This window comes from Rhinopithecus bieti, unplaced genomic scaffold (assembly GCF_001698545.2).
Source record: "Rhinopithecus bieti isolate Rb0 unplaced genomic scaffold, ASM169854v2 scaffold_4640, whole genome shotgun sequence".
NCBI classification, from domain to species: domain Eukaryota; kingdom Metazoa; phylum Chordata; class Mammalia; order Primates; family Cercopithecidae; genus Rhinopithecus; species Rhinopithecus bieti.
Window position 1 is genome coordinate 1,225,847 of NW_016804643.1, and position 23,749 is coordinate 1,249,595.

Here is a 23,749-nt window from a genome sequence, read left to right on the forward strand (position 1 = left end):
AAAAAATGCATCTTGCACACTAATTTGTATAAACCAACTGTAAGGAAGAATTATGAGATAATTGGAATTAGATGTATTTGAAAAGAGACCCATTCTTTAGTGATATACAATGAATGGTATGTCTGTGGTTAAAATGATATGCTGTCTTGTATTGAGGTTGGTGAGTAAACGGGTAGCTGTATAGATAAAATGGGATTGACTATGTGTTGATAATAACTGAAGCTAAGTCATGAGTACAAAGGGTGGGTTCACCATGCTACTCTCTAGCTTTTGTATGCATTTGAAATTTTCCATAACAAAATGTCTTAACAATAATATTCAGTAACTACCAGAATATTGTAATAGTGACAACCAGAAGGAATAGCTAAAAGGAGATGAAAGTGTGGCTTCCGGGAGGGGTAGGGAGAGGAGAGGGGACTGCTTCTTTTTAAAACAAACCTTTTAATACAACTTCACTATGAGTACTACGTGCATGGGTTACTTCAAAGAACAACAAAAAATAATTAAAATCCCCAAATAAGCAAACAAAACATTGGAAAGATGCCATTGATATGAATATTTTCTTGTAAAATGGAAGTTTAGTTATATAAAATTTCTACATATAGAAAGTAAGTTAAATGACATCATGAGGAAGCAACTAACTGAGTCCAGATGTGGAACACTGGACACAGCAATTGAGTTTCTCCTGAGGCTGGCCTGGCTATCTTCTTTTTCTCCTTTACCTTTTTTATTGAGCATGTTAAAAGAGCCAGGGCCTTCTGAGGAAGAGGGGATATTTCTTGTCTTTCTCATTGCATGTGGAAAGCAGGCAAGGGAGGGCTGTCCCCTGAGTCACAGCACCCTCTCTCTAACCCAGTGAATGAACCACAGGGCAAACTAGAGTTCATCTGCTTACCTAATCATCTCTTACTTAGGGAGTAAGAAGTCTTTTTGTTTGTTTTTCATATCTCTTGGTCTAAGCTGCATTTTCTAGTTCAGTTTTGATCAAAGCATTATACTGGGGGAGAAGGAAACATTTGTCAAGCTATCACTAAGGGGCTTATATCATCTCTGATTTTGCTATTAACTGTTTTTTGTGTGATACTTTGGCAGGGAGCCCCCAGAATGGACAGAGTAAAAGGATTCTCATACCAAAACCCTATCCCGAACTCTAGCATCTTTCACAGTTCCAAGAAAAACAAACATATTTCTTTTGACCTACTATTCATAAATGTCATGTTAGATGCATAAATATTATGCCTCTCTGGTAACAATGAGTGATATTCCAGCATTCCTAGGAGACAAATCAGCATAGTGACCCAAGGCCAATGTAGGTGAACAGGCCAACAGGATAATGTAATTTGAAAGGTGCTCTAGAGCTACTTGCATTCTGAGGTTTGTTCACCAAGGTTCTAGGCTACCATGGTGCCTAAAGTCACCACTTTGAGAGTCAGCCCTTTCTGTAAATGCATAATGTCTCCAGAAGCTTTCAGCTAAAATACCAATGTGTTATTTTGGAGAGAGAACACATGAACTCTAAGCACTCCAAATTGCCTAAGCATGAACCAGTTTATCAAGTTATTTAAGTTGAGAGAAAGGTCCTCAAGGAAGGAATTACAAGATTGTGCTCTTTATGGGACATCATGAGAAGGCACAGGGAAGTTATGAGGGTAAGAGTAGTGGAAGGAAGAAAAATCTGAAGATACTTGGGAAGGCGTACCTGGGGTAGGTAGAATCCTGGCCAGAGAAGGGAGAGCAGAAGGACTCAGAGTCTAGATCAACTCCGTCCATTAGAACGTCCTGTAATGATGAAAATGTTCTGTAGCTGGGCTGTTCAATATAGTAGTTATTAGCCACATGTGAGTACAGAGGACTTGAAATGTGGCTGGTGTGACTGAGGAATTGGAACTTTAAATTTTATTTAATTGATATAAATTAAAATGTAAATAGTCAAATGTGGCCGATGGCTCCCATATTGGATAGTACATGTTTAGATGAAGGATTTGGGGTGGGAGGTGGGGAAAATCATAGAAAGGCAATGTGGAAAAGAAAGATACAGTTTGCTTAATTCACACTTTGTATGGTACCACTTTTCATTTCTAGGCAATACGTAGTTTACAAATTACAGGTTATATTATATTTAGCAAATTAACCTTTATTATGAAATAGCTGCACAGATTAAATAGACGGATGAGAATAAGCTATATTAATTAGATTGGCCATGTCCTATATGATCTTATTTTACTCCTATGCATGCTGTCCACTGAAGGAAATGAAAACATTGACTCAAAAGTGTTAAAAAGGGTATCCTTTGTTTAATGTTCCAGAAAGGCTGCAATTACTTTTCATAATATGTAATTGCAAGTTTTCTATTGTTTTCTTTCTGAATAATAATTATTTTGCTCCATTGCAGAGCAAGGCAAGGGTCACAATCACATTCACAGAACCTCCTTAGGGTGGACCCACAGGACATACTTCCCACTGCTCACAAAAGTATTACCACCCCTTGGAATAATCAATCAAACCAACTCAACAATCTTCCTTTTAATGCTAGTGGCACATAGTGACATAAAAATAAAATTTTGCTTTCTGGTAGGACATGAATAATAAAAGTATTTTAAAAGTTGTTTTAATCAAGGCTTCACTCTTCAGAAAGTATTCATAAACTGGCACCAGAAAGTTTTCCAAAATCACTAGCTAGTTGTTAGTGGCCACAGAACCTAGATGAGAATAAAAATAATGTCTAAACACAACCGAAACCAGAGGAATCTTTTTGTTGTTGTTCAGGAGGAGACAGCATCCCCTTTGAAATACTTGGAAGGTTCTCCTAATTAATGTGGCAGTACATAGGTGTCATTTCTGAGCCAGATGGTTACTCTAGATGTAGAATTTTGTCAAGTCTTCATTTCATGCCATGTGAAAATCCAAATGCCACCACTTCAAGATTTTCTGTTACCAGAGTCCTTACATTCTTGTGGTCACCTATGACTCTAAAATGCTCTTTCCTCTGAATGCATTGGCTTGAATCATGAATCTATTGCTGTCTGTATTTTCTGTTTTTGTTCTGCCAAACCAACTGTGAACTTCCTTTCCACAGATTTCTGCCATCATAAAGCATGTGCATCAGAATTGCAGATTTTATTTATGTATAAGGTATAGCCTAGGACTTGGAAGAGGTGGAGGATCCTGTTTCATGACACTAAAATTGGGGGAGACCGAAGACCTGATAATACCCATTAGGGAGGCGGGTAGAAAATACTTATATTTAAGTATTAGTTAAAATTTTTGTTTGTTTTTTGGAGCTACTTTACATGATATTTTTTTAAAATTTCACTTTCCAATAGTTTATTATTAGTGTATGGAAATACTATTGATATTTAAAAGTTGACCTTGTAGGCTGAGGTCTTGGTAAATTTACTTACTAGTTTTAGGACCCTACCCCCAGCCCCACTGTTTAAAAAAGATTCCTTCAGATTTTCTATGTAATCATTTCATTTGCAAATAGAGATGGGTGTTTTTCCTTTTTTTTTTTTTTTGGTTTTTTTTCAATTTGATGCTTATCTGTCCCTTCTATTGCACCGGGCTAGAACATACAGTACAGTACAAATATGCGTGGTGAGAGGGAACCCTTGGCTGTGTATCTGATCTTAGAAGAAAAGCATTCAGCTCCACCATTAAGATGATGTGAAAATGTTATAGATCACTCCCTACAGGTATAGGAAGTTCCCTTCTATTCCTAGTTTTACTGAGATTCATCCATGATGACTTTTGAATTTATCAGATACATGAATCGATCAGTGCTTTCTCTTAGCTTGTTAAAATATGTGTATACACTGGTGTTCAATATTGAATCAACCTTGGCCTTTGGGATAGACCCCCAACTTGGAGTTAAGTGTACTATCTTTTGTAAATTGGTGGATTTGTAATATTTATATATTGACCTAATAATTTTCTTTTCTCCATATTGCTTTGTCTGGTTCGGTATCAGGGTAAAGCAGGTCCTAGCAGGATGAGTTGAGAAGTGTTCTTCAATTTTTTGAAGATACATATAGAATTAAGTTATCTTCTTAAAGCTTGGTTGCATTCATCGTGAAATCATGTGGTTGCGGAGCTTCAGTTAGGGAAGTATTAAAAGGTAAAACAATTCTTTATTGATATGGGAAGCAGTCCAATTATCTATCATATAGGTGAGTTGGGGAGCTCATGTTATTTAAGAATTGCCGCATTCCATTCAAGTTGTCAAATTTATGTTGTAGGATTCCTATCATGCATTTGGTACTCAAAGTCTTTAGTAAATCGGCATTGCCTTGTTAGACAATTGTACTTCTTTCGTTTTGTGTTAGCTTGTTAGAGTTTATCAATTTATTGTTGTTTTCAATAAATCAATTTTGGTTTTGTTAATTTCTATGTTATTTTTCCTGTTTCAATTTTACTGGTTCTACACTTATTTATTATCCTTTCTTCGTCTTGCTTTGGGCAATTTTGTCTCATTTTCTAGTTTAACAAGAACTTAAATGTTTCACTGAGAAAATTTCTCTTCAGTAGAAGTATTGAATCATTAATGCTCTGAAGCACCACCTTAACACCCATCTGACAAATTTTGATATGTAATTCATTGCATTCCAGTCAAGATTTTCCAATTTCCCTATGACTTCTTAAGACATGAATTATGTTAGAATTAAGGAAAAGATTATATGATGAAGAGCAGAGCATATCTATTAATTATTTAGAATTGTGTTATTTAATTAAAAGGGATTTGGAGATTTCCTAGTTATCTTCCTGTTATTGAGTTCTAGTTTAATTGCACTGTGATCAGAGAACACATCTTGTATTGTTTTATTTTTTTAAAAAAATGAATAATAAATTTGTTAAGGTTTTTGTTGACTTAAGATATGGTCTGCCTTGGTTTATGTGCACTTGAGTAGAATGCATATTCTTTTTGTTGGTGGGATGTTTTATAAATGTTAACCAGCTCATTAGTTAACAGTGAGTTGTTTTCCATATTGTTGTTAATTTTATCTACTTGTTCTATCGACTACTGAGTGAGAGTGTTGAAATCTCCAACGGCAATTTTAATTTTGTCAATTTTTGTCTCATGTGTTTTGCGGCTCTGTTGTTGGGTAATAAATGGTTAAGATTGTTAAGTCTCTTGATGAGTTCCTCCTTTTGTCACTAAGTAGTGTCCCCTGTTATCCCTGAAAATCTTTCTTAGCTCAAAGCTTTTTTCCTTCTGAAGACCAATATGATATATAGCCAATCCTGATTTCTTTTGATTAGTATTTAGGTGGTACATTTTTTCTATCCTTTTATTTCTACTTTACCTGTATCATTACATTTAAAGTATAGATTGATTGTAGCAAATAGTTAGGTCTACTTTTGGACATTCTGAAATATGCTTTTTAATTGGCGTATTTGCATCATTTGTACTTTTAATTTAATTATTTATATGTTGGGATTTAGGTCTACTACTTTATTTACTTTTAAAATTTGGTTTCTTCTCATTTTTGTTCTACCATTTCCATCTTCTTGACTTCTGTTGTGATATTTGCATACGTTTGGATGATGATGTGTCTAGGCATAAATTCCTTTTAGTTTATACTATTTTGGAGTGCAATGAACTTGAATTCTTAAGTTCACATCTTTTTCCACATTTAGGAAGATTTTAGCCATTATTTATTCAAAATTTTTTTCTGCACTCACTCTTTGTCCTCTTCATTTGCTATTAATATATCAATGACATGAATGTGAGATCTTTTAGTATGGCCCCACAAGTCTCTGAGACTTTGTTTATCTTTTTTAACATCATTTTTCTTTTTGTGTGTGTGGCTTAGATAATTTCTAGTAATCTATCTTCAAGTTCACTAAAGCTTTCCTCTGTCACTTTCATTTTGTTATTGAGCTCATCGAGTAATTTTTAATTTCATTGTTATACTATTTGGTGCTAAAATTTTTGTTTGGTTCTTTATTATATATTCTGTTTATACGCTGAGACTTTTTATCTTTCTGTTTGTTTCCTGAATGCTTACCTTATTTCTTGGAGCATGGTTATGGGAGCTGCTTTATAGGCATTATTAACAATATCAAGATATCCAGGTAATTTTGAAATTAGCATATATGAATTGCCTTTTACTTTGCAAGATGTTGACATTTTCCTCCCATTTTGTGTATCAAATAATTTTGGATTATATCCTGGATATTTTGAATATTTTGAATACTTCATTATGTGACTGTAGATCTGGTTTATTTTCTATTTTTTTTTTTTTAATGTTCATTTTAGGTTCAGGGATACATGTGCAGGTTCATTATATAGGTAAAATTGCTGTCATGGGGGTTTGGTGTACAGATTATTTCATCACCCAGGTAATAAGCATAGTAACCTGATATGTAGTTTTTCCATCCTCTCCCTCCTCCTACCCTCCACTTTCAAGCAGCCATATAAAGAATAAAACACTGATGAATACAGCTAACCATGGAGTTGAAAGGTCTCCACAATGAGAATTATAGAACACTGCTAAAAAAAAATTAGAGATGACACAAACAAATGGGAAATCATTCTGTACTCACGGATGGGAAGAATCGGTGTTGTTAAAATGGACATACAGCCAAAGCAATTTATAGGCCTTGTTTAAATCTTATGGAAAATAGTTTTCTTTTAGTTGGACAATTAAACTGGTCATCTTCAGGTTCTTAACCACCTTTCTGTAGACATTGGTTCTATGCCTGCATCTTTCTGCTTGAATTGTAGGTGAGACATACAGACTGGAAAATATACAAAGTAGAAAAGCCTAATGTACCTACATTACACAGTATAATTCCCTCCTGGTATCTATCTTCTTTTGGTCATGCTACAGTGACGTCAACTTGTTGTTTCTTAAATTTTATCCAGACTTTATGATTGTTATCTGTGGAATGATTTATCTACCATAAGTTACTCTGCAAATATCAAAACCAGAACTGCTAAATATATGTATTCATTTGCTTATCTACCACCTGGATTTATAATATGTAAATATTTTGTCATTTTTTTCATTTTATTTTGAAAATAAAATCTTATAGAATTGAAGTCTCATCTGTGTTATTTTTCATAGCTCATTCTGTCTTCTTCCCCATGGACAACCAATATTTTAAGATTGGTGAAGAACCTCCCTGCTCATGTTTCTGTACACTTACTGTCCATATGTATCTTTATATAAAATACATGTACATAAATTATTTTATGCTATGTTATTTTGCAACATTTTAATATTTTCCAGGTCAGTTTATATTGTAGATCTAATTTATTCATTCAAACTACCAGATTATGATTTTAAAGCTGTTAGTAGTTTTCTCTGTTGCTCTAAGGGTGGAGCCGTAATTTATCCTTGGGCAAGATTGTGTTTTACTTTTGGGCAAAACTCTAATGTCCCCTTCCAGTTATCCATAGGTAAATCTAAAATGCCATTCTGTATTGGAAAAGTTAGGAATAAAGAAAAATTCAACTGTTCTGTTATAGGAAACCTTGACTCTTGTGGGCAGAGTGGCATCCCTACACATTTTATGGTTTCATGTTGATTAAGCAGGGGGAGCCATGAAAGGTAATGGTCCTTTTAGAATGCTTCTGTCTATGGGAAGGAACCTGTTGGCAGTGAGCGTCAGCATTAAGGAGGATGAAGATCAGGTGAGAGACTTCCAGTGAGAAGATATGACCAATTGTATTTTGGAGGAGAAATAACTAACTTCATTTTTAAGCTTTCTGTCTCTGACTCCCCATTTCCCCTTATAATGCCCCAGTCTTCAGTAAAGTATTATTGAACACTGTGGTCTGGACTTTGGAGAGCTGCAGCAGCAGAGATCTGTGGAGCAGCTGCCTGAATTGACAATGGATATCCAACAACCTACACAGAGTTGTGGAACATGTACATGCAATCACTGAAACCCTTAAAAACACCTGGAAAGGGAGCCCTAAAAAGACTGGATATGAATGTTGTACAAGTGGAATGGGAGATTTTGACTATCGTATTTGGGGAGTAATGGGAAGAACACTGCAGACTTGTAAGATGCTTAATAAAAGGATAGAAAAATTGATTCCCCCCAATAGTACAAAACAACCATCACCAAAATCATTCTCATCATTTAATTTCATTTGACAACTTTAGAATGCTCGACACAATGCTTCAATTACAGCAGGCCTTTCTACAAGTGAATTTTCCATACAATTATGAAATTAACAATGCTTCACTCCCTTAATGAGTTCAAGTTCTGGGTAGAGGAAATACACCCATACTCAATAGACATTCATGGCCAACTGAAGACCCCAAATTGTCTTAAAAAATATAGTTCAGTGGGAAGAAAGACATGCTTAATTTCCAAGTATCCTTTAAATCGGAAAATACATTTTTTTAACTTAAATGAACTGTAAGCACTTTGTCCTGAATTCTACAGGAATTGTTTTCTACTAATTATTCTTTAATGTATATGTTTAGTGCCCATGTTCACATTTTTCAGGATACTTCTGAGAGTCCTAAAGCCCTGTAAATTTATTACTAAGAAATAACCAAAACAGCCCTCAAAATAGTGGTTTTCACTTTTATTTTAAATCAAATAAAATGCTCTTTATTCAAGGATTTTTAGAATCATTAGTCTCCTTTTTCTTCAAATGTCCATGGTATTCGTGTTAATTGAATCAGGTCCTTCTTTCTCAATGTTTCTAAAATTTTCCTCTCAGAGAAGAGATGCACGTTTTCTCAAATGATAATGTTATTTATATTTACAATTACTCACAGAAAATCTGGTTATAGACTCCATTGCCAGATTGTTTATTAATGAGTAGATTTTGAGAAAAAATATTTTATTACCATTTTTATGTCTTAGGGACCTCATCATTGAAGCTAAACTTCTAATCTTCCTTACAACATAAAGATAATTTTACTTATTGGAAGCTTAAGTACCTAAAATTTATATTTTGACAATTGTCTTGCAGTTTATAAATATGATAATAAAGAAAGCTATACCAGGATGGTTTAAACTCTTTAACTTAAAAATGATAACTGTGAGACTTCTTGGTATGCTCTGGATGACATTCCAGTTGTTTTTTTGTGTTTGTAGATATAAGTCAAGGATCCCTAAGTTATTCTAAAGTCATGCCCATTGTTCCTCAAGTCTTGGCTTCTGATAATGTCTTGATTTGCTTGAAGTACAGTTGGTTGGTTTATTAATCTCCTTATTGTTAAGATGATTCAATTAAAAATGTCCCAGTCATTTGACAACTTAATCAAATAACTTCAGACAGAGATAACATTCTCATGAAAATAACTCAGAGTGATTAAATGTAGAGGGACTGAGTAGCCCCTTCATATAAAGTCATCGTGGGAGATCTCTAAATAGAGGATATTTCAGCTGGGATCTAAATGTCAAGCATGACGTGGTCTCTCAAGAAAAAACATAAGAAAAAGCATCAGGAAGAAGGAAGCAGAAAACACAAAGGCCATCAGGTAGGAATAAGCTTTGTTTGCTTGAGGAATGACAAGGAGACCAGTGAGATGACTAAGGTGGGAGAAGTCACCAATGCAATAGGAAAAATGAACAGGGCCAGATTACACTCAGCCTTGCAAGCTGCGAGGATTATTTTATTTTATTATTTTATTTTATTTTATTTTACTTATTTTTGAGATGGAGTCTCACTCTGTCACCCAGGCTGGAGTGCAGTGGTGCTATCTCAGCTCACTGCAACCTCCACCTCCCAGGTTCAGGTGATTTTCCTGCCTCAGCCTTCCGAGTAGCTGGGACTACAGGGGCCTGCCACCATGCCCAGCTAATCTTTGTATCTTTAGTAGAGATGGGATTTCATCATTTTGGCCAGGATGGCCTCGATCTCTTGACCTCATGATCTGCCCACCTCAGCCTCCCAAAGTGCTGGGACTACAGGTGTGAGTCACTGCACCTGGCTGGAGTTCTGATTTTATAAGCATGGAATCACATGTCCAAGATATGGTTGAGTAAAAAAACTATATTTCGAGCAGCCTGAATAGAAAGATCCCCTTAATATAAAATTATATATTCATTTTCATATGTGTCTGTAGGCACAGAGATACATTGGGGCCTATGTTCAGAGAAACACTAACATTGGAAATATCTGACTGCTGGACTTCAGGTGACAATTATGTTTCTTTTGTATTTTTCTGCACTGCTTGAATTGTTTACTAAAGCAACAAAGCCATATCAAGTATGCATACATAAAGAAAATGAGCCATGGTCCTCTTCGACTAAGATTTAATGTTAAGACAACATTGACATTATTGTGGCCTCCAAACTCACACAAGATAGAAAAAAATGGAATTATAAAGAAAAGTTTGTTGGATTTTATTAATAAATGTAACAATAAAATAACCTATGCTTTTTGGGGGAGTTTTCAATGATTATGGAAGATACAAAAAGCACCAAGAAACCTAGAGTGCACAGAACATGAACAATCAAGAAAATCCCCTTATTATGTACCAAAATAGAATTCCCCACATACAATTGGTATTTCCCTCAACTTCTGGAAAGTGAAAAATGAATAGGAGGACATTAAGCTGACAGAAGGAAGAAGGTGGAAAAAGGGTAAATAGTATTCACATTACACATTAATTCAGTTACTCATTCCTTTGATACAGATTTTAAAATAATCTAAATAAACAAGGGTTGTATGCAAGACATCTGTTTGAATGAGATTCTCATGGGTGTAAAAGTAAAACACGACCACAAAGGGAAGCAGGCAGGGCTGAAAGACAGCACAGAGGCTACTAGCTTCATAACAGAATAGTCAGACTTAGGGTTTCCATACTCCACCAAAAAATACATGGGAAATCTTCTTTTTGCATCTACTTCTCCCATCAAAATCTTCCCATTGCTTTGTTTTATGTCACTCTTATTTTTACTTGTACATATTCACCTTTTGTTATATCCTCATATTTCTGTGGTGTCTATGGAGTCCTGCTTCAGAGGATTCACTTGAACCAGCTTTGAATTTGCATGTAACTACCTATTGTCATAATTCCATGGAAAACCACTAGGAGAGTGTTATTATTCCAAAACTGGATTACTTCCATAAATAATCGAATGAGAGCTTCATTTTTTTTTCTGCCTATGAAAGCCACTTGAGTTCCATTCCATTTATGGGAAAAAAGGCTTTTCTGTTTCTATTGAATTAAGCAAATGACTGTCTTTTGGCAAGGAAAGAAGAAAAGCATTAATCATTTCCAGTTCACTATATCAGGATGTTTACTCACAAAAGACAAAGATTCAATTATATCTTTCTTATTATGACCTCCAGGGATTTTTCTCAATGTGACAATTCTATAACTCTTCAGAAGAGGTTATTTATGGATATATCCTACTTAGAAGAATAGAATGTGTGCAATAGCATAAGAACACTTTGACATCACTTTCAGATAATCTGATGCCTGCATTGGTCTACCATGACTAGAGGCATTTGTTTGTAATAATAAATAAAGTCTGATGGTGGTCCTTGAGGATGCTGGTTGCTTTTTACCCTCTCCCCAATCACCATCCCTCTGAATGTAGTAGACTATTGCTAGGATTGGATCTTATCTCTGGCCATATTGAAATCTACCTCCCAACTCTTCAAACTTAGCTCTCTCCTTCCATCATGTAGGATTGCACCTGACCTTTTGCCCACCTGGGTTTCATGGGCTTAGACTTCACTCCTAATTCTTGCCTGAGTAGCTGCTGCAGTTGGCTTGGCAACCATTGTCAACAGAGTTCCCCCTCAGGCTCTGTCTCAGCAATAGTGTAAGTAGCACTGAGGCTGGCACCTAGACTATGGTGGGCTGATTCATAGAGACTGGGTTGGACTGAATGGAGAAGAGATAAAACTGTGAGAAAGAGAGTGAAAAACATGAAAATCCATGAGTCAATATGTGAGTATGAAGAAGACAAAAGCCCATATTTGTGAAGAGCTACACTGCTCACCAGTGACTTTCCATAAATACCTATCCACCTCAGCATTGAGATGAGATAGAATTTTCTCATCAAATGCTGCAGATGTTAGCTGAGTATGTCTTTTTCTTAGCCAGTTCTGACTACTAGTTAAAAATATTCAAAGGGGCTGTTATGTGAAATTATTGTTTAGCATTTCTATTTGCAGAGCCTATTTTAAGGAGGTTAAATCACTTTTTAATTTAACTAGTTAGGCTCCTATTGGATAGTGATGAAGTACCTTGACTACATTCTGGAACTAGGCATAATCTTCAGTAAACTGATATTAATGTATTTTCTTACTTTTAAATTATTTTCATAAAAAGTTTATTTAAACACAAACAATGTAACAAAGCTTTCTAAAATAAAATATTTAAAGTAATATATATACTTTTAAATATAAAATTGCTTACCTTTGTCATTAATTTGTAACTTCTGGTAAACATAGCTTAATTTAACCTTGGCTTTATTCTTAGGTTTTGATTGAATGCTTCTTTTATCTTACCCTGGATCATTTCATAAAGTTGTTACATGGACTTCTGGGCTTACACAAGTTATATTAAAAGCCACTGTAGTCTCTCAGAACTGGCATCACACATCAACTTCCAAATAAGGGATTTTTTTTGGTCTGTCTTCTTTCGTAAGTTTCTGTTGAAATCTTTCCTTTATATAACAGAAGAAGTGAAAAGGGAGAAAACATGAAGGGCATTTTATGCTGAAAGCACAAAAACTGGGTTTTTATCTAATCATGTGGAAGTATTTTTTCTCTCTGGTGTTAAATAAATGAGAAATATATAATTTCCATTGATTTATAATTGAAAACTGGTAGCTATATATTATTCAAAATTGAAACATACTACAAGTCGTTGCTTTTTTTGTAATATTGTTCTTGAAAATGTATTCTCAAGTTGGTGGTGTGAATTCAAACAATACATATGCAAAATAGAAAAGAAACAAAATGCCCAGACTTTCCATTTGGTGGTTAGAACATATGCTTGACCTCTACCACAAACGAGTGTGTCTATCCATACATCACTGGGCCGTTTCAAAGCGTTTCTAGATTTGTTGGGAAGCTTTGTCGTTGAATGTAATAAATAAAGCTCATATTTAGAGTTTAGAGTTTTTCTCTTTGCAAATAGCAAAACACACACACACACAAACCAAAAACACCAAACAAACAACCAAACAACGACCCCTCCCCCCCCCCACCTTTTTTTATTCACGGGAGGACAAAATCCTCATGTAAGAATCTCAGGAACATAAACATAAAGCTATGCACATGGGGGCATCACCAGTTATTCCTATTGCCCTTTTACTGAAGCGCTGTTATTGTCTGGGGTAAATACCTGAGGTTTATTGCCTCATGCCAAGGAAATCAAGGACGTGGGTACATGAAGGGAGGTTAAGAGTGGAAGATTAACAGGCGAAAGAAAGAATAGCTCTCTCTGCTGCAGAGAGAGGAGTCCCAGAGAAACGGGTTGCCAGTTCTGTGGTGGAATGCAATGGGTTTTATAGACGAGCTTGAGGAGGCGGTGTCTGTTTTACATAGAGCATAAAAAACTTGGCCAGACCAGGTGTGCTATTTCCATAAGGTGCAAAAAACTGGTTAGTACTAGGTGTGCCGTTTGTATAGTGTGTGATAAAGCTGGCTGCCCCACCCTAACCTCTTATTATGCTGATGGGTTCTTTGCCTGGCAGGGGCCATGTTGCCTGGTTCTTTGCTGTACATTTGGTGACAGAAAAAATAGAAGATGGCGCCTCCATGTTGAACATACTTGGTTTCCAGTTAGCCCTTTTCTATTGGCACAGCTGCCAGCATTTACCCATGCCAGCTTTCAGCTATGTCTGCAGCTCAATTTTTCAGGTTGCTCTTTGTTAGAGAAGAAATGATTTTGGGGCTGCTTAGTCTTGCCCAGAAGTCCTTTACTCTCACTATCTGCCTAAGTAATTACCTTCTATCGGCCAGGTGCAGTGGCTTACGTCTGTAATCCCAGCACTTTGGGAGGCCAAGGCAGGCGGATCATGAGGTCAAAAGATCGAGACAATCCCAGCCAACATGGTGAAACCCCGTCTCTACTAAAAATACAAAAATTAGCTGGGTGTCGTGGCATGTACCTATAGTCCCAGCTACTTGGGAGGCTGAGGCAGGAGAATCGCTTGAACCTGGGAGGCAGAGGTTGCAGTGAGCTGAGATCGCACCACTGTGTTCCAGCCTGAAGACAGAGCGAGACTCTGTCTCAAAAAACAAAAAAACAAACAAACAAAAAAAACAAAACACACAAACACACAAAAATTTCTTTCCCTTTCCTGTGTCAGTGCCTTGCATTGAATACCTAGCACACCTGTATCCCTTTAATCAGTTATAATTTATATATAATCATATACACTTAAAATTATAAAAAATAAAGGTTCTAGCTTCCTTTGAGGAGTCCTCTGGATTTCCTTTTGGTCACATCTCTTAGTTACTAATCACCCTTTTCTCTGCTTTCTTCTCCTTTACCTCCAATCTAGAACCACAGCTGGGAAAAGTTGAATTGCTTCTCCCCATAGAACCTAGCACTGACTGCTCTAGTATTCTGCATGGTGGAACCTTTGAGAATATTTGGAGACAGGATGCTTGGCATGAAGGGTTGGGATCCCCAAAATAGGGGGGTCACTCCAATGGAGTTAATGTCTTATTTCCTTTTCCTGAAAGAAAATAAAAGTGTATTTACTGAAAATATTAAAAAGATCATTTATGAGCATTTTTCTTAATGGAATCAGTGAATACAATCAAAATACAATCAAAACAAGAAGTAATGGTAGGCATGTATCATTCTACGAGTGTGCATGTTTAATAAAAATATAAAAAGCAAGCAAATAAACAAAACCTACTCCAAAACTTTAACGTATTTATAGATATTTAATTATTCTTCTCTGTATCAAGCTCCTTCCTGTTCCTATCATAAATGACAACAAGGCAAATTGTTGGCTTATGCATCAGGGTATTTGTACTCTTTGTAATGACAATTTGCATTTGCTTTTTCAACACTATGGAGAGGAAATGAGCTCTTGGTGTAGTGTCCCAAGGATATGAACAATTCAGGCTAACATGCGGTAATTTTCCTTTCCGACAAATACTAAATGGAAAAGGAAACTGGAGTTGTGACTGAATGTAATGCTTGAATAAACATGTCTCCCAGTTCAGGGGTCAGTTCTAGTCATAGTCTTAATTATTATTATCAGAATTGAGTTGTGATTATTGCAGTGGAATTGTTTTAATTTTTATGTCAAGACAGCTAAAACAATCACATTCATAGCATCAAATGTCCATTTGGCAGTTTATGATTATTGTCATTTACTGTATAAATGTACTAAATTCTTTTTGAATAGATAGCCATGGCTTTTAAGATAGTTAAAGGATACTTGCTTTATTCTAATGAGAAAAGGAAAGAATGAAAGTAATTTATCTACTGATTTCTTTCAGGGTTTACAGAAAGTCAGGGCCAGGTCTTAGTAAGTTCCCTGGAGCTTACAGGGAGCCTGCTTTTTTGCCACAGTAATAAATGTTCATTACCTAAAAGCAGAAAGGAAGGCATCTCCTTCTTGAACAGTTTCTTGGTTCCTGGATTTGCTAGCATTAGAGCAGGAAGGAAGTAGCTGCCCAGATTCTAGTCTGAAGGGCTGCTGGAAAAATAGATCTTTCTTATTTCTTTGAACAAAAGAGAGAGATTCCCTGGTCAGTAGGCATAAAATTGTAGTTGCCTTTAGACTTATTCACACCAGTAAAGAAAATGGTCCACAAATATCTTCCAGCTTGTTAATGTTTACTCTGTGTGTGTGTGTGTGTGTGTGTGTGTGTGTGTGTGTTTATGTGTGTGTACCTGGGTTTATTTTCAGATCATAGTCATCAGTGTATTTTTGGAACACTAGTCTTGCAAGATGATTTCTGAAAACTGCTCTGGTCTTACAGCATTTCTCTTCTTGAAGAGTCATGATACCTAGTAACATATTAAAGGTACTGGAGAGTCTCAAAGTAAAGAAACACTTGAACTTGATTTGACCCAGAATTTCCCTAGCTTCATTTGACCATGAAGCACTTTTTCTTATAATGATTAATAATAGTTCAATTCCATAAACATATTTAAGAAATGCTGAATTAGATGATTTTTCCAAAGACATTTGAATGAACATAATACTCTAATGACAAAAGAATGTAAAAATGTAGGCAGCTGCCAGTTTCAGTATCTCTGCCGGCTTCTTTAAGCTGAGCTTAGTCAATTCTACTTCCCAAAGCCTAGATCTGCTAAAGTATTATTAGGCCCACAAACCCTGTAAAATTCTTTCTTTCTATGCAAGTAGCAGCTGATAAAGGGGCTCGCTAAGGATTTTTATTTTTATTTTTTAACCTTAACTAGAGCGTTCCTTTTCCTGTAATATGTTACCAAGCCAGTTCTATTAGGCGAGTCAATTAAATTACTTCCTGTCTCTTCTATCATCTTCTACCATCTGATACTCAGTGACGTTGGGACCAAAAAATGTACAGTTTTTTTCTAAAAACATATGCTCATCCCAGGGAAAAAAAATAGCAATGAAGAAAAAATGTTCCTCAGTTATCTGAGGATTCCAGTCCTTGGTGGTACTTGCAAACAGCAACAAGCTACATTTAACAAAACAAATCCATTTGGTGTCTTACATTACTCTGTGAATAGAAATTTGGGCTATTTTGCTCTAAGACAACAGGAAAAGGTCTGAATTTCTTTGATTTTTGCCTTACAGTGAAGAAAAAAAAAGTAAAGAAAAGCACAGAGTTATTAATTAACTTCTGTAAAAGATACTTTATTTGATTAATGGTTTACAGCTAAATTTAAATCAGGACAGATATGCTGAATAACTACATGTTTACCAAGATTATTACCAGGTGTGCTGCCGGGAATTTTATTAACCTATAGGCTACTTATGATCTCTCTTCCCTTCTACCCACTCCACAAACAAACACCAAAGAACTGGTCTACTGGAGTACGACTGAAGTCTCGACTGAGGACAAAATGTAAATAACTTTTAGTGTGTTTGAAATTAAAACAATGGATATCTTTTCCAGGTCATGGTGCACACATAGATTTTTGACTTTCTTAACAGAGCACATAACATTTGGAGTTGTCTGGATTAAATCAGATGGCAAAATCTGGTGATCTATATAATAATTCCCTTTCCCCCTTCTTTGTCATTTCAGACAAAACTCTTGTGTGGAGATCAGCTAGAAGAGGACAACTACTGTCTTAAAAGAGTGTTTCTTTTAAATCTTTTTAGTGTAGAAACGTCATAATACACATAAGTAGAGAGACTAGTATGATGGGCTTTCATGCACTAATCAATCCATTAAACAGCTGTCAACATTTTGCAGACCTTGCTCTCCCTCTTCATTCCTCCTTTTTTTCTCTTGAGTATTTCAAGCAAATCCCAGAAATCATGTCATTTTGCAGCATGCATCTCTAACTGGTGAGGCTGTTCTATTTCGTAACAAGCATGCCATTGCTCAATCTGACCATTGAAAATAATTCCTGAATTTTGAGTCTATATAAATCTCCTCTATTTTTCTCTAACTTTTACCCTGACCCAACTCTTGATCACCTCTAGGCCCTCAAAGACTCTCATTTCTAGGAATGAGTGGATCCATGAAGTGGAGGACATTTTTTCTCTTCAATCCAAGCATCAACTTAAAGTCATCACATCACTTCCAAATTTCTCTAACTCTGAACTCTGCTGCTAATACTTTAGGGCATAGTTTCAATATCCACGGATTGAGGGCAAGGCCAAGTTATTTTGGTGACAAGCCAGAGGTGAAATTCTAGAATGCATTCCGCCTAGCGTCTGCTTCCCAAGCCCTTCAGGAGGCACAGAGCAGGAAGTGGACTTAGCTGTTGGTTACAAAGCAGGATTTCCTCATAGGGAGTAGAGTGTTTTCTTTTCACAAAGATGACCTATTTATTTATATTTTCAAGTAATCTATTGCAGCCTTAGTTGTAGTGGGTCACTAGTTCATGCCTTCAATAAACTGTCATTGAGTGTTTACTGTGTGTGAGGCATTGCGCTAGTAAAGAAAGAGGATCTAAAACAAAAATCACTGCATAGAAAATAAAGTGCAGTAGGAATTCGGAAACAAGCTTTTTTACTTGAGTTCATGATGGTCAAAAGGGGCATTTGACTTGGGCCTTAAAGGACTTGTAGAATTGGACAATTAGAGAGGAAGAAAAGTCATTGTAGGGGAAGGAAAGAGAGAGCAAGGCACAAAGGTGGCAAAAGTGAAGTATGCTGAGCAAATGATAAGGAGATCAGTGTGGTGAACATGACAGTATCTTCAGGACAAACATTGTGGCTTATCATGACCAGCTGTGCAGCTAGGTGTAGCTATTATGTAATCACCCAGTAAGGAGAGATTCCAGTAACTGCTATCAGCCACTGCTGCCAGGAACTACTAATCAGGCAGCATGTTTAGAATGTTAAGATGATAATTATTAATCAGTGACCAACCAAGAAATCTGATGCATGGCAGAGGCATCCAGTCCAATGTGATATAATAATTAATCCAACTGGATAATATTTTACCTCCGAATCCAATCTAGTGGTTGGGTCAACAGGCAAATACTCTGTTACTATGCATGTGAGAAGAAAAATAACTTTTTAGCATTCTCAGGAGGCTTGCGAAGCTCAGGCCCTGCTAAGTGAAGCCTCTTTTGTGGTGGGGCTGGATCCTCCTTAGATCTTTCGTATAACAACCTCACATGCCTTTTTATTTTCTTTCTAAGGGTCAAGACACTAAAACTATGTTGTTTTAGATAATAGCAAAATCCTCCTGACCCCAACCCCGAGCTTGTTATTGCTGTCATCCTTCAGCTAAAGAATGGACTCAAATTGGTGGTGACATGACTGATTTAGGTTTGCTCTAATATGCTCAACACTGAGATGAAATGTTCTGGATCAGAGTATAACTTTATATCAGACTAGTCCAATGCCTTAGTCCAGGCCATGTGCCTTATGAAGCCTGAGAAAAAGTATGTTCTCACATGGACACAGGGAGGAGAACATCACACATGGAGGCCTCTCAGGGAGTTGGGGGCAAGGCGGGAGAGGCGCATTAGGACAAATACCTAATGCATGTGGGACTTACAACCTAGATGACGGATTGATAGGAGCAACAAACCACCACGGCACATGTGTACTTATGTAACAAACCTGCATGTTCTGCACATGTAGAACTTAAAGAAAAATAAAAAACAAAAGAACTTAAAGAAAATAAAAAACAAAACAGCAAAAGTGTGCTCTCTCATTCTCCAACATGAGCTAGAAATGCATTTTTTTTTTTTTTTTTTTTTTGCTAATATCTATCCTGTGTTTATTATGTGCTAGGCTCTGTGTCTGGTGCATCATAAGCATTATCGAATTTAATCTTTATAATAACTATGAAGGAAGTTAATGTAATTATATCTTCTTTTTAGAGAGGAGGAAACTGGAGTTGAGAGAGGATTAGTAATTTATGCCATGCTACACAGCTAAGTGGCAGGGCTGGTTTTTGAGCCCTGCTGGTGTTTCTGACAGAGCACAAAGCAGGGACGAAGGCCAGCATGTTGGGATGGGAAAGCAGGTGGGGAGAGCCCATTGATTCCCTCTGCCTCTGAACCTCTTCCTGTTCCTCATTTCTACTTCTTATCCCAACTCCTCCATCTCCCAGGTCCTTTTATGTCGTTGTTTAGTTCATTTATATAATTAGCTGGTTTCCTTTTTCCTCAGGCCTTGCCTGTTAGGAAATCGCAAGGAGAGCTAGCCAGTGAATGAATGAATACACACAGCACAATATAATGAACGTCAGATCAGGGTTGTTTTAGGGGCACAAGGAAATAAACAATGGAAATGTGAGGTCTGGGAGATGATACTTGAGCTGTGTCTTTGAGGAAGAGGTGCAGGCCAGGTGAAGTAGTGGGAAAGGCTCTCTAGGCAGACCTACCAGTTTTTGTATAGTCCCAAAGTTGGGACAACAACCTGACACAGCTGGAGGCCTGCTCCTCATTGGAGATAGCCATAGTGAATGCAGAGTGCTTTCTGGCAGTATTGGGAGATGAAGCCAGAAAGTATGGAATGTGCTATGTTATGAAGCATTTGCGTGCTCAGTTAAGGAGATTGACTGTCAGCCTGAAAGTTATAGGAAATTGCGAAAACGCTTTAAGTTAGGGAAATGTCTAATTGTGTATTTCAGAAGTAGCGTTCTGGATGTAATCACCACTCGCATAGCCAATTTCTATGCCTGGAGAAGGAGACCCTGAGTTTTCACCAATATCATACACTGCTTACCTCAAGAGATTTCCAATACCTCCATCACCCTGTTATCGTCCCTGATGGAAGAGTTCAGTCTTTCACCTACTGCTTGATCTCAGAAGTCCTGCTCGGTTGGGTGCAAGGCAGCCTTTGCAAATTGGCCCTTAAGGAGGGGTTGTTGTGGCAACCACTCTAGCCTGCACACTAGGTGCAGGTTTCACATGGACGTTCAGGTCCCACTTTCTCTCAGCACTCTTCCTACCCACATTATCATGCGTCTGTAGGTTCTGGGCCATTGCATTACCATAATCATTTTTTAGGTGGTGTTTTCTCTGCTGTCACTCCTGAGGTCTGGGGGGAGTTCAGGTGAGCTGCTCTGCAGAGGGTAAATTAACTGAGGCAAGTGGGAGGGTGAACCATGCAGCAGAAGCAGTAAGTGGGATCAGATGAACCACATCTAACAGACGTGTAAGTGTCCTTAGCCAAGATAGACCTGCAGGCAGCTTAGAAAAGTGATGCTCAAACTTTTTGCTCACGTACCACTTAAATCCTGCAGCAGAACTATGTACCTAATCATGCATTTTGCAGTTGGCACTTGTAATTATTCATTATATGTTTAAATAGTGTTAGCAGAAATTATGTTACTCTTTTAAATGTGTACCATGGAATCCAGATACTCTAGCAGTTTGATATACTCTACCACCTATTTAGCCAACTGACCTGTGAAAATGTGCTCTAACACAGCATCATCAAATAGTAATGGGCTTGGCAATGATAAAAGCAAAAATGATTGAGGGAGTGGCAGCCATTCTTCCATGGACTTGCATCTCATGTCAAATTTTGCCACCATGCAAATACTGATGAACAAACATTAAGTAACAAAGTTGCTTCAACTCAGTTCTTGCTACTTTTTCTGTAAATTCAGTGACACACCAGCCCTCTGTTCTTTTATGAGCTTCGGCTACTCTTTGTCTGAAAGAGTCTCTTAAGGCCAAGAACAACACTCTATGGAAAGATTCTGTTATATGAATAATTAGCACCAGCCATCCAATATTCCTGTTAAGCCACTAGCTGGAGTCAGGACTTAGGGAATCAAGCCTAGCACATAGTCTGTTAAAACAAATATAGACAAGTGTCTAAAGTATGTTTAGCCAAGCCACGTATCTGAATTCCCTTAATTATGTCAAAGAGCCAATTTTCAATATCCATTGTGGTGATCAACAGGCCAGTATTTCTGTTAATTAAAACCCATTTCTGACACTCACAATATTCATTTAGAAAGCCTCTGTTCTGGTGGAGACGTGGATAATAGAAGACTTTTGTTAGCCGCATTTGGATTAGAAAGTTCCCTTTTAAATCCCCATCTGATCACCCCTGGACAGCATATTTTTGATTAAGGCAACAGACTTCTCCTATAGTGAACATTTAAACTAATTGGAACAAACAAAAAAAAATTACGATATATGTTGAAATATTTCAAGATGATTTATAGACATTGCAAAATTCATTAAAATATACATGAACACATTTTCTTATCAGTCAGAAGTTTGAGATTGTTTTGTTAGCTTCTTGTACTTATATTTCTATTCTACTTTTCCTTTCTAATTTTATCTTATTTTGTCTTATTCTCTAAAATCCTATCTTAATTACCCTATCTCATCTTTCTGTAACAAAAATATTTGCTGGAGCTTAAATTATTTTGTAATTTTCTGTGAGTATAAGGCTTTAAATGTAGAAAAAAGTATACACGAAATCAAAACACAGACAATTTGAAACTATCATTAACTTAAAAGGAAAATGTCCTTGATGGGACACCTCTTATGGAGTTGGTAGTGGCTTATTTTTCCCTCTGGTTGGTTCATATATCCATGGATGAACATGACCCATTTCTAGAGTGAATTAGGGTTCGGCTACAGCTGACTCCTATTTTTCATTTTCATGGATGTAAGTATGCATAAGCTTTGTTTCTATAAAAATAAATGTTAATAGAAAGGATTTCATTATGGCTGGTTTAGAGCAATGGAAACTGCACAGAGCTGAGAGTCATGGCCCCAACTTCCGTTTCAGACATAAAAATGACATATCCTTGGGCACTTGCTAGGTCCTGGATTCCTCCTTTATAAAAATACAGGATGGCCTAGAGGAGTTTTATGCTCTTTATAGCTCCATCATTCTATAATAATACGAAAAAAGGTAGATTAGAACCACTTGGCCTTATTAGGTAGATAGTATATTTATATATACATATAAATAAAGGAAACTGATACAAATATGAGGTGATTTTAAGGTGACTGTAACCAAACTGGCTAGCAAATAACATTAATTAAGTAGAGATTAAATCAAGATGGCATATAGTTAAATGTTAAGTATTATGATACAGACAAGGTAACAGTTACATTAAAGGTTCAAAGATGAGTCAGTTAATTGGGGCTAAACTCTGTAGAGGAGACTTCATGGAGAAAGTGAGATTTGGGGAGGATCTTAACGGTTAAACATGAAGGAAAGCAGACGACAGAAGCCTGGTTTAGAGGGAGCAAGGTAACTGTGTGGACACTTACTGCTAAGGGGTAGAGGGGCTGAGGTAATAGGCATGGTCCTCAATAATCTGAGGGCCCTGGGATGCAATTAGACACAATTTATAACAGGTTCTAGTTATTCATGGCAGCTATGAGGTCACCTTGAACACTGAATTAGCAAATACTGAATTTTTGATCCTAGGGGAAATTCAGGGTTAGGTTCCTGTGGGCCTCTGTTCACATTTTCTACAACCAAGCAATACATAACCTTGTTTGATATATGTTTCTGCTTAAAGACACCTTATATATGTTGTCAACTCATTAACACTGAACTCACTACCGACACATTGTAGCTTATGCTTGGACAGGGATTATCTAATACATGCGTTTTCTCCCTGAGAAATATTCCAGGTTTCTTGCACTTAGGAACACGATGTAGCACTCCAGCACTACAATTGGAGATCATTTTAAACAGCAAAATTATGAATCAATAGCACAAAAATGTGTGACAACATGGCACTAAATAGACCATGGAAGGGACACTTGTTTAAATTCTGAGAACTGAAACAAGAAGGCAGAGCGTTGCCCTGTTCAACCTCAGCTGGGAACATGCACATTGGGTGACTCAAACTTTGCTGCTCTGCACATGCCCATGAGTGACCTTGAAAGCACTTGAGGAGGGGCGGAGCAAGATGGCCGAATAGGAACAGCTCCAGTCTCCAACTCCCAGCGCGAGCGACACAGAAGACCAGTGATTTCTGCATTTTCAACTGAGGTACTGGGGTCATCTCACTAGGGAGTGCCGGACAATCGGTGCTGGTCAGCTGCTGCAGCCTGACCAGCGAGAGCTGAAGCAGGGCGAGGCATCGCCTCACCTGGAAGTGCAAGGGGGAAGGGAATCCGTTTTCCTAGCAAGGGGAACTGAGACACACAACACCTGGAAAATCAGGTAACTCCACCCCAATCTTCCGCTTGAAGGAGAGGGGCACACCAGGAGAATATTATCCCAA

The 23,749-nt window shown here is 37.0% G+C and overlaps 2 long non-coding RNA genes across 3 annotated transcripts in view; one reads left to right on the top strand and one right to left on the bottom strand.

Moving 5' to 3' along the window:
* Positions 1-23,749, bottom strand: part of LOC108527946 (uncharacterized) — a 45,206-nt gene that overhangs the window by 10,751 nt on the left and 10,706 nt on the right. For both annotated transcript variants that reach the window (XR_001884984.1, XR_001884983.1), the window contains one exon: positions 12,348-12,597. This is a non-coding gene — a long non-coding RNA (uncharacterized LOC108527946). The remainder of the gene's footprint in view (positions 1-12,347; positions 12,598-23,749) is intronic.
* Positions 1,435-2,586, top strand: LOC108527947 (uncharacterized). Its single transcript, XR_001884985.1, has 2 exons — positions 1,435-1,704; positions 2,393-2,586. It is a non-coding gene; the product is annotated as an uncharacterized LOC108527947 (long non-coding RNA).